Genomic DNA, 6,817 nt, shown 5'->3' on the forward strand with positions numbered 1-6,817 from the left:
TATTTTCCAAGCAAATCTAATAAAAATAATGGAAAAGTAAATGAGAAATAGGAAAATCATTTCATTTTAAAGCGTGCACTTACCCTGACTGTTTTAATGAAAGGAAATGCCCCTTCCAAATCCCAGGAGTTCCTGAGAATGTGAACTATCCTCTATGGTATGTCTTTGGAATCCAGAGAAGCTGAGAGCTCCCAAGGCTGAGAGACTCATTAACTAGTTATATGGATTAAATATATAGTCCTCTAAACCTTGCAATACAATTACAACTACAAACTACTTTTTCAGCCCCTTAATATGGCCACTTCACAGTAAGGATAACTGTAAGTAGACCAGCTCGCATGCTAATTTCATTACCTTTAGTGGCTCCCCTTTGTGTATTGAGTAGCAAATATTTATATGACCCTTGGTAAGTGCCAAGCACTGTTCCACACATAAACTCATTTAACTTCCACACATAAACTCATTTAACACTCACAACAGAACAGAGAGGTTAAATAACTTGCCCAGGGTCACCTAGAGTCAGGACTCACACTCATAAAGTCTGGCTTTAGGTCCCATGCTCTTCATTGCTACTCAATATGAAGGGAAGGTCTGTGGATTTGGTTTTTACTTCTAACCTTGACTTTCACTGAATTCCTCAAGTACCTGCTGCTGCAGTCATATGGATTTACTTATTTTGGCCCACAGCGATCATGACACAGAGTCTAGGACCTATTGCTGCAACTTGAAGGCACAAGTCTTCTTGCTTCCTTGCATATACATCACTCTGTCAAAGTCCTGCTCTTTCTTGAGAGCTCAGATAAAGTCCTATCTTTTCTCTCCAGATTCTTTCCAGATTCTTCAGGCAGCAGTGTTTCACATTTCTTACAGTCCAGAGCATTATTGTTAGGACCACTGTTAACTGCACCTGTTGCAATTGTTTATATTTCTGTCTTCCTGAATAAGTGCAGTAAATAGTGAGATCCTAGGGGACAGGGTCTTTTCTTTTCTACCTCTATAGCCCACTCAGTACCAAATTGAAAGCAAATGTGTATGAATGTTCAGTACATAATTATTTACATTTCTCACGCAGGGTCTCTATGTGCATATAGCTATTTGCTTCTGATTGTGTGTAGTTACTAGTCTGGATATGTGTGCTTTTCACAACGAGGTGGAGATGCAGACGAAATATCAAGTATAGTCTCACATCCAATGTGGAGGCTAAGGAGTGCTCCATAGATCATCATCTTTGTCTCAACATAACTACTGAAACCATGAAAAAATTTAAATAATTCTTGGGAAATCCTATAGTGCTTCCTGGGCACACTAATCATTGGTGCTTTCCTTGGGCTACCTTCTGCAGTTGTGTGTATGTCATGTTTCCCCTTGTGATCTCCTTGGACAGGGCTGAGTCATTTCTTTGTATTGACTATATCTAAAATGACAGGTGCTTTAAAATATAAATATGTGATATTGATGGTAGTGATAATGTCAAGATGGTATCGCCAAACACTGGAACATTGTGTCTGTAAGATTACTTATACTTATGGAATTAATACATACCCTTAGATGGGGACTTAGGGATTATCTTACTCTAACTTATTCTTACCATTATTTCACTGGCAGGGAATCTGATATGTGAAGAGTTAAGGCATTGCCAGTGGTCTGGAGGCTGTCGTGATGGAGCTGAGATTCAAACCCAGGCATTTTGCTTCATTGCTCACAGTACTTGTGCTCATCCACATGATAAAATCTGGGCCTTTGGAAGGAAATAAGGGGTTCTTTTTAAAATGCATTTAATTACATAGACTAACTGACACATTCAAGGAACTATGAAATAAAGGTTTTTCGATAGCCCCCGTTGCCGCCCCTGAATTATCTTTCATTCAGCTTGCTACCAAAAATCTTTGGTAAATTCATCAGTCCGTTCCCTGCCTAAGTTGTATATTCTGAACTTTACTGAATCTTACTTCAATAATTTAGAATCTCATAATGCCTTGGGCTCATATCAACAATTCCTGCCCAGCAGTGTAATGGAATTGGTTTAGGATGATGAGCTAAATTTTATCTTACTCTATGGAACACCTTAAGGATTAAAAACAATCATGGTTGTTTGGTCACTATTTAATTATTGTTCCCACACATTGGTAGCAGAGAATTGGGGGGATGGGAGAGGAAGAATAATTTAATTCAAAATTCTAATTAATTGAATTCTGACTAGCTTAAATCTTGGAATTTTTCTATAATTTGTTTATTGAAGAGTAATCCCAGATACAGATGCACGCAAAGTAGAATAAATATATGTGAAATTTGGCAGAAAGAGCAGAGGTTTTGGAGTCCCACAGCCCTGACTTTGCATCTCAGCTCTACACTGTGTGTGAGATGTAGGACTAGTTATTTAACTTTTTTGAATCTCATTTTCTTTCCTGTAAAATGGAGATAGTAAGTATCTCATAGAGGTGTCATGTAGATTAAATAAAATGCTCAATTCATGCTAGGAATTCTATAAATTGTAGTTTCCTTCCCTAAATCCTTCACTTCACAGGGAGTGAAGGATTTACCTTCCCCGTAAAATAGAAGGTAGATTTATAATGTAATGTCACATACTGTAAATAATGGTAAAAGATATAATGTTGATTTTGTATATAACTGATGGCTCAACTAGAATGCTAGATTAAATTGCTTGAAAATTTTTTAAGGGATTAGGAAGACTCAGACATTTTATAGATACGACAAAATGTTAATGGGATATCTTCTTTGGTTCCATTAGTGTTGTCATCTTGACTATAAATGAGGAATCTTGCAGCAGGGGAGATCATGAACAAAGTTGGTAGTTTTTGAGAAGCTGCCCTTGAAGACATGTGTGAGTTGTCTGAAGTTTCAAAGCAATTGGTTATATGTTATATATTCATATATAAACTAATATATTAGTTCATATATAATAATTTTATATGTTACATATAATGTATTATATATTTTATTATAAATATATAAATAAATTAATAATAAAATAAAGAAATAAAAATAACTATGTATAATTATATATTATATATAATATGTTTTATATATAATATATAATGTATTTTATATATAATATATTTATTTTATATATAACATATAATTTTATTTTACGATACATATTTATATTATATATTTTATATATAATATATCTTTTATATATAATTTATATATATGTTTTATATATAAAATACATATTTTGTAGATATTTTATATTATATATAATTTATATATTTTATATAATATATATAATTTATATGTTTTATAATAAAAATATGTAATATTATATGTAATAATATGTAATATAATAACATGTATAATTTATATGTTTTATATGTAATATATTTTATTATACTTTATATATAATATTTTATATATAATATATTTTATATTTTATTTATATATTTATATAATCATATAATTTATATTTTACATAAATATATATTATATATGATCTATTATTTTATATACTAATATTTATATACTAGTATAATAATATAGCTTATATGCTAATATTTATATACTAATATAATAATTTAATATATATTATTATATTAGTTTATATACTAATAAAATATATAATAATTTATATATTATAAAGTAATATATATATTGTAACATATAATACATAAAATATATATTACAAACATTTATATAAATATATATTTTTTATACATTTTACTAGTATATTTTTACTAATATACTCATAGACAGCTATCCTGTCTTGCTGTGGTCCCCCTCCCCCAACTTCTTGAGTTGCTTCTCTCTGGGGAGATATTAAAGGAGCAGAATTCCAGCTTGGGAGAGAAGTGTAGCCCTCAGCAGCAGCCTGCTCTGTCCTGGACCAGCTAAGTGGATTCCTCTTTGGGACAGAGAGAAGTCCAGTTTCTATGACAATCTATGGCCGTTCTGCCAAGACTGCCAGCTAGGGTGCCTGGCAGTGCTAATTGCTATGCAGACATCCATTCATTAGACTTTGACCTAGAATTACTATCATCTTTCACAAGGTAGGCAATGAATCATTGTTTTTGGCCCTTGCTTTGTCTCCTTCAGCCTAAGTTTGATTTGGATCAGAAATGCAGTCTCTGTAGGTCATTACCCATCTCAGCCAGGAAGGTTCCTGAGGTGTAATTTTGATAAGGTTTTATTTGGAACAGGGTATTAGCTAATAGTCTAAGAGCTCAGAGGGAATTGGTTGTAACCCAGCTCTGCCACTCAGTGGCTCTGAGATCTTGGACAAACTATTTGAGTCCTTTAAGCCAGTTATTTCATCTGTAAAAAGGGGTAACAATATTTTCATCCTAACAGGATTAGGATTGCCATGAGATATGGGCAGGGATGAGGCGGGAAGAGACTCTAATGCCTGTGCTGGCATCTGGAAGGAGAACATGCAACTAAATGACCGGATACCTGGATGGCTGGCACCTGCATCCCAATGCTTGCAGCCAGCCACCATCTAGACCCAATAGTTCTCCATTGGGTTCTCCTCATCCTTAGTAATTCCGTGTATTTCCCTTCCCATGTTTGAGACTACTGAAAAGCTATGAAGAAACCTAGGACAACCAAGTAGCAATGTGAATTCACAAGTTTTGTTACTTCTCTCAGTAACCAATAAATAGGGTTCATTTGGTGTTTTTTATATAATTCTCATTTTATACTCTAATCTTACTCTTAGAATTCTGGAGAGAACTACAGATGCTGAGTGCTTTACTTCGGTTAGCCTAAGATAAAATACCCAGGAGGAGGTAAGTTCAGGTGCATCCTACCTAAAGAAGTAAAACCGATGACCAAGAATAAATATTTATTGAGAATCTAATATGTGCTGGATACTCTGGCCATTGAGGCAGTAATATAAAGACTGGAGCTGTGGAACATGACCTTCTATCAAGGTCACATAACAGTATCAGAGAACTAGGGCGGGTTTGAATCCCAGATCTGTGATGTCACCTCTCTGAGATTAATGTTTGTAATCTGCAAAATTAGGCAAACCCTCTAATGCTAGGCACGGGGTCTGGGACTCCTAGTAAATAATAGCATTTATTTTCCCATCCATGCACCAAAAGTGAACATTGGTATTGGAGTCCATGTATGAAGCCACTGGAAATGAGTGCTGAAGTTCTTCCAGAAAACATTTTAGAATGAGGTGGGAATTCAACAACACTAATTTACCATGGACCACTTTCAGAAGGGTTGTGTGATGGCAGAACAATTTCCAAGTGGGATTTCGCTCATGTGAAAACAACTGCATGTGAACAGAGGAAAAAAAAAGTTTCTGTATTTTGAAAAATGTAGTGGTAATACTTAAATGAAGATTAATTTTTTCCTCTGTGGCTACACTGTGACTTTGAATGAAACCAATTAATTCCCACTGTGTGCAGCTAAACATCATTGTCTCACTGATGCTGGAGCCAACGCTGCCCCAACCATGACTCACTGGGAGCACTTGTTTAAGTGGAAGAATTTTGCCTTTCTGCATTGTTAGCTGTCCCAACCTTTGATTTTTCTCTGTGAATATGGGTCCTAGTCTCTGCTAAACATGGGCATTTTTTCTTGCCACAGTACCCAAACTACCTACATGTGAGGTATATTTTTTTCTCCAGATGCATTAAAAAAAAACCCCACAATTTTTAGTCCTTTCCCTCATCCCCACTTTTTTTCTGCTGTAGCTCTCCGCCTTTCATACAAGGGACCAGAGCCCAGCCCCTATGAGTGCTGGGCAGCCAGCAAAGTCTCAACATGCTGCTGGTGTGGGAGGGGATTCTGTGTGAGCAAGCTGGCTGCCACATCTGGGGGAGGCCCGAGTGATGAAAGATGGCAGCTGAGATGATGGGAGAGGAGTCAGTTTCCGGGAGGCAGGGGAAGGCTCCTCTCTTATTCCCCTCGCCTAGATCCAAATACCATTTGTGTGAATCAGCTGCCACTTGGCCTCAAGGGACTTTGCTGCCAGATGCTCACTCCCCTTCCCCCTTCTTGAAGCGAGAGCCAAATCCCCTCCTGACCTCTCCACCTGCAGTAGATGTCTTCTAGGGCCACTTGACTGTCGCAGGGCGTTCAGGGTACAGCAGCAGGCTTTTCTCTCGTGCAGAATGTTATAGGGCTTTGAAAGTAACAATGAAGGAGCTGGAGTTACTCTGAGTCACATCAGTGAGCATCTTTGTGGGCATGTTCTTTAACATCGTTGAGCATTTACTGTGTGTGGGCTCTGTGCTAACTCCTGGGTATGCATCATCTCATTTACCTTCACAACAACCCTAGGAGATACCTACTAATATACCTACTATAAAGTCCTTTGGACTTTATTGTGGTGGCAGGAAAGGCAGGGTTTAAACTCCAGGTCCACTGTGCTGTATTACTTCCCTTTATAGAGAAAAAATCTAGAATGTGAGGTGCAAGGAAATCTTGCTGTTTGTAAGCCTGGACATGTGGGTTGTGGAGGAACCAGAAAAGTCCTGAGGTTGGAATCTCTCCTAGCCACTGGAGGGCAACAGCAGTGATGCAGAAGAGCCCCCCTGACCCACCCAAGGCACCTGCATTTGCCTTAGAACTCTGCCATTCTCTGGGAAAATTGCCAGCGGGGATACCATGTCAGAAATGACAGGACGGTTCCAGTAGCCCTCAGCAGCTGCTACTTGCTGCAGCAAATACTGCCGCGCGTCCTCTGGTTGCTGTGGGTGGCTGCTCCAGGGTACTCTGCCTCATCCATCTGATATTGTCCTGAATAATTCCAGAATGCCACTTTGGTGAATGGACTCCACCTTATTGCTGCTACCCTTACCTTGGTCTCAGTAGTGACTCAGCTGGTCCATGGTATTGCCCTCCC

The 6,817-nt window shown here is 37.3% G+C and overlaps 1 long non-coding RNA gene across 2 annotated transcripts; it reads left to right on the forward strand.

The window, feature by feature from the left end:
• The first annotated feature begins 1,616 nt into the window (after positions 1–1,616).
• On the forward strand, positions 1,617–5,967 carry LOC132672166 (uncharacterized). Of its 2 annotated transcripts, XR_009607391.3 has the most exons (5): positions 1,617–1,704; positions 2,750–2,842; positions 3,712–4,004; positions 4,673–4,742; positions 5,061–5,967. It is a non-coding gene; the product is annotated as an uncharacterized LOC132672166 (long non-coding RNA). The 2 variants fall into 2 exon arrangements; XR_013557091.2 differs by lacking the exon at positions 3,712–4,004.
• Positions 5,968–6,817: the final 850 nt, after the last annotated feature.

This window comes from Panthera onca, chromosome C1 (genome assembly GCF_046562875.1).
Source record: "Panthera onca isolate mPanOnc1 chromosome C1, mPanOnc1 haplotype 2, whole genome shotgun sequence".
In the NCBI taxonomy this organism is placed as follows: Eukaryota; Metazoa; Chordata; class Mammalia; order Carnivora; family Felidae; genus Panthera; species Panthera onca.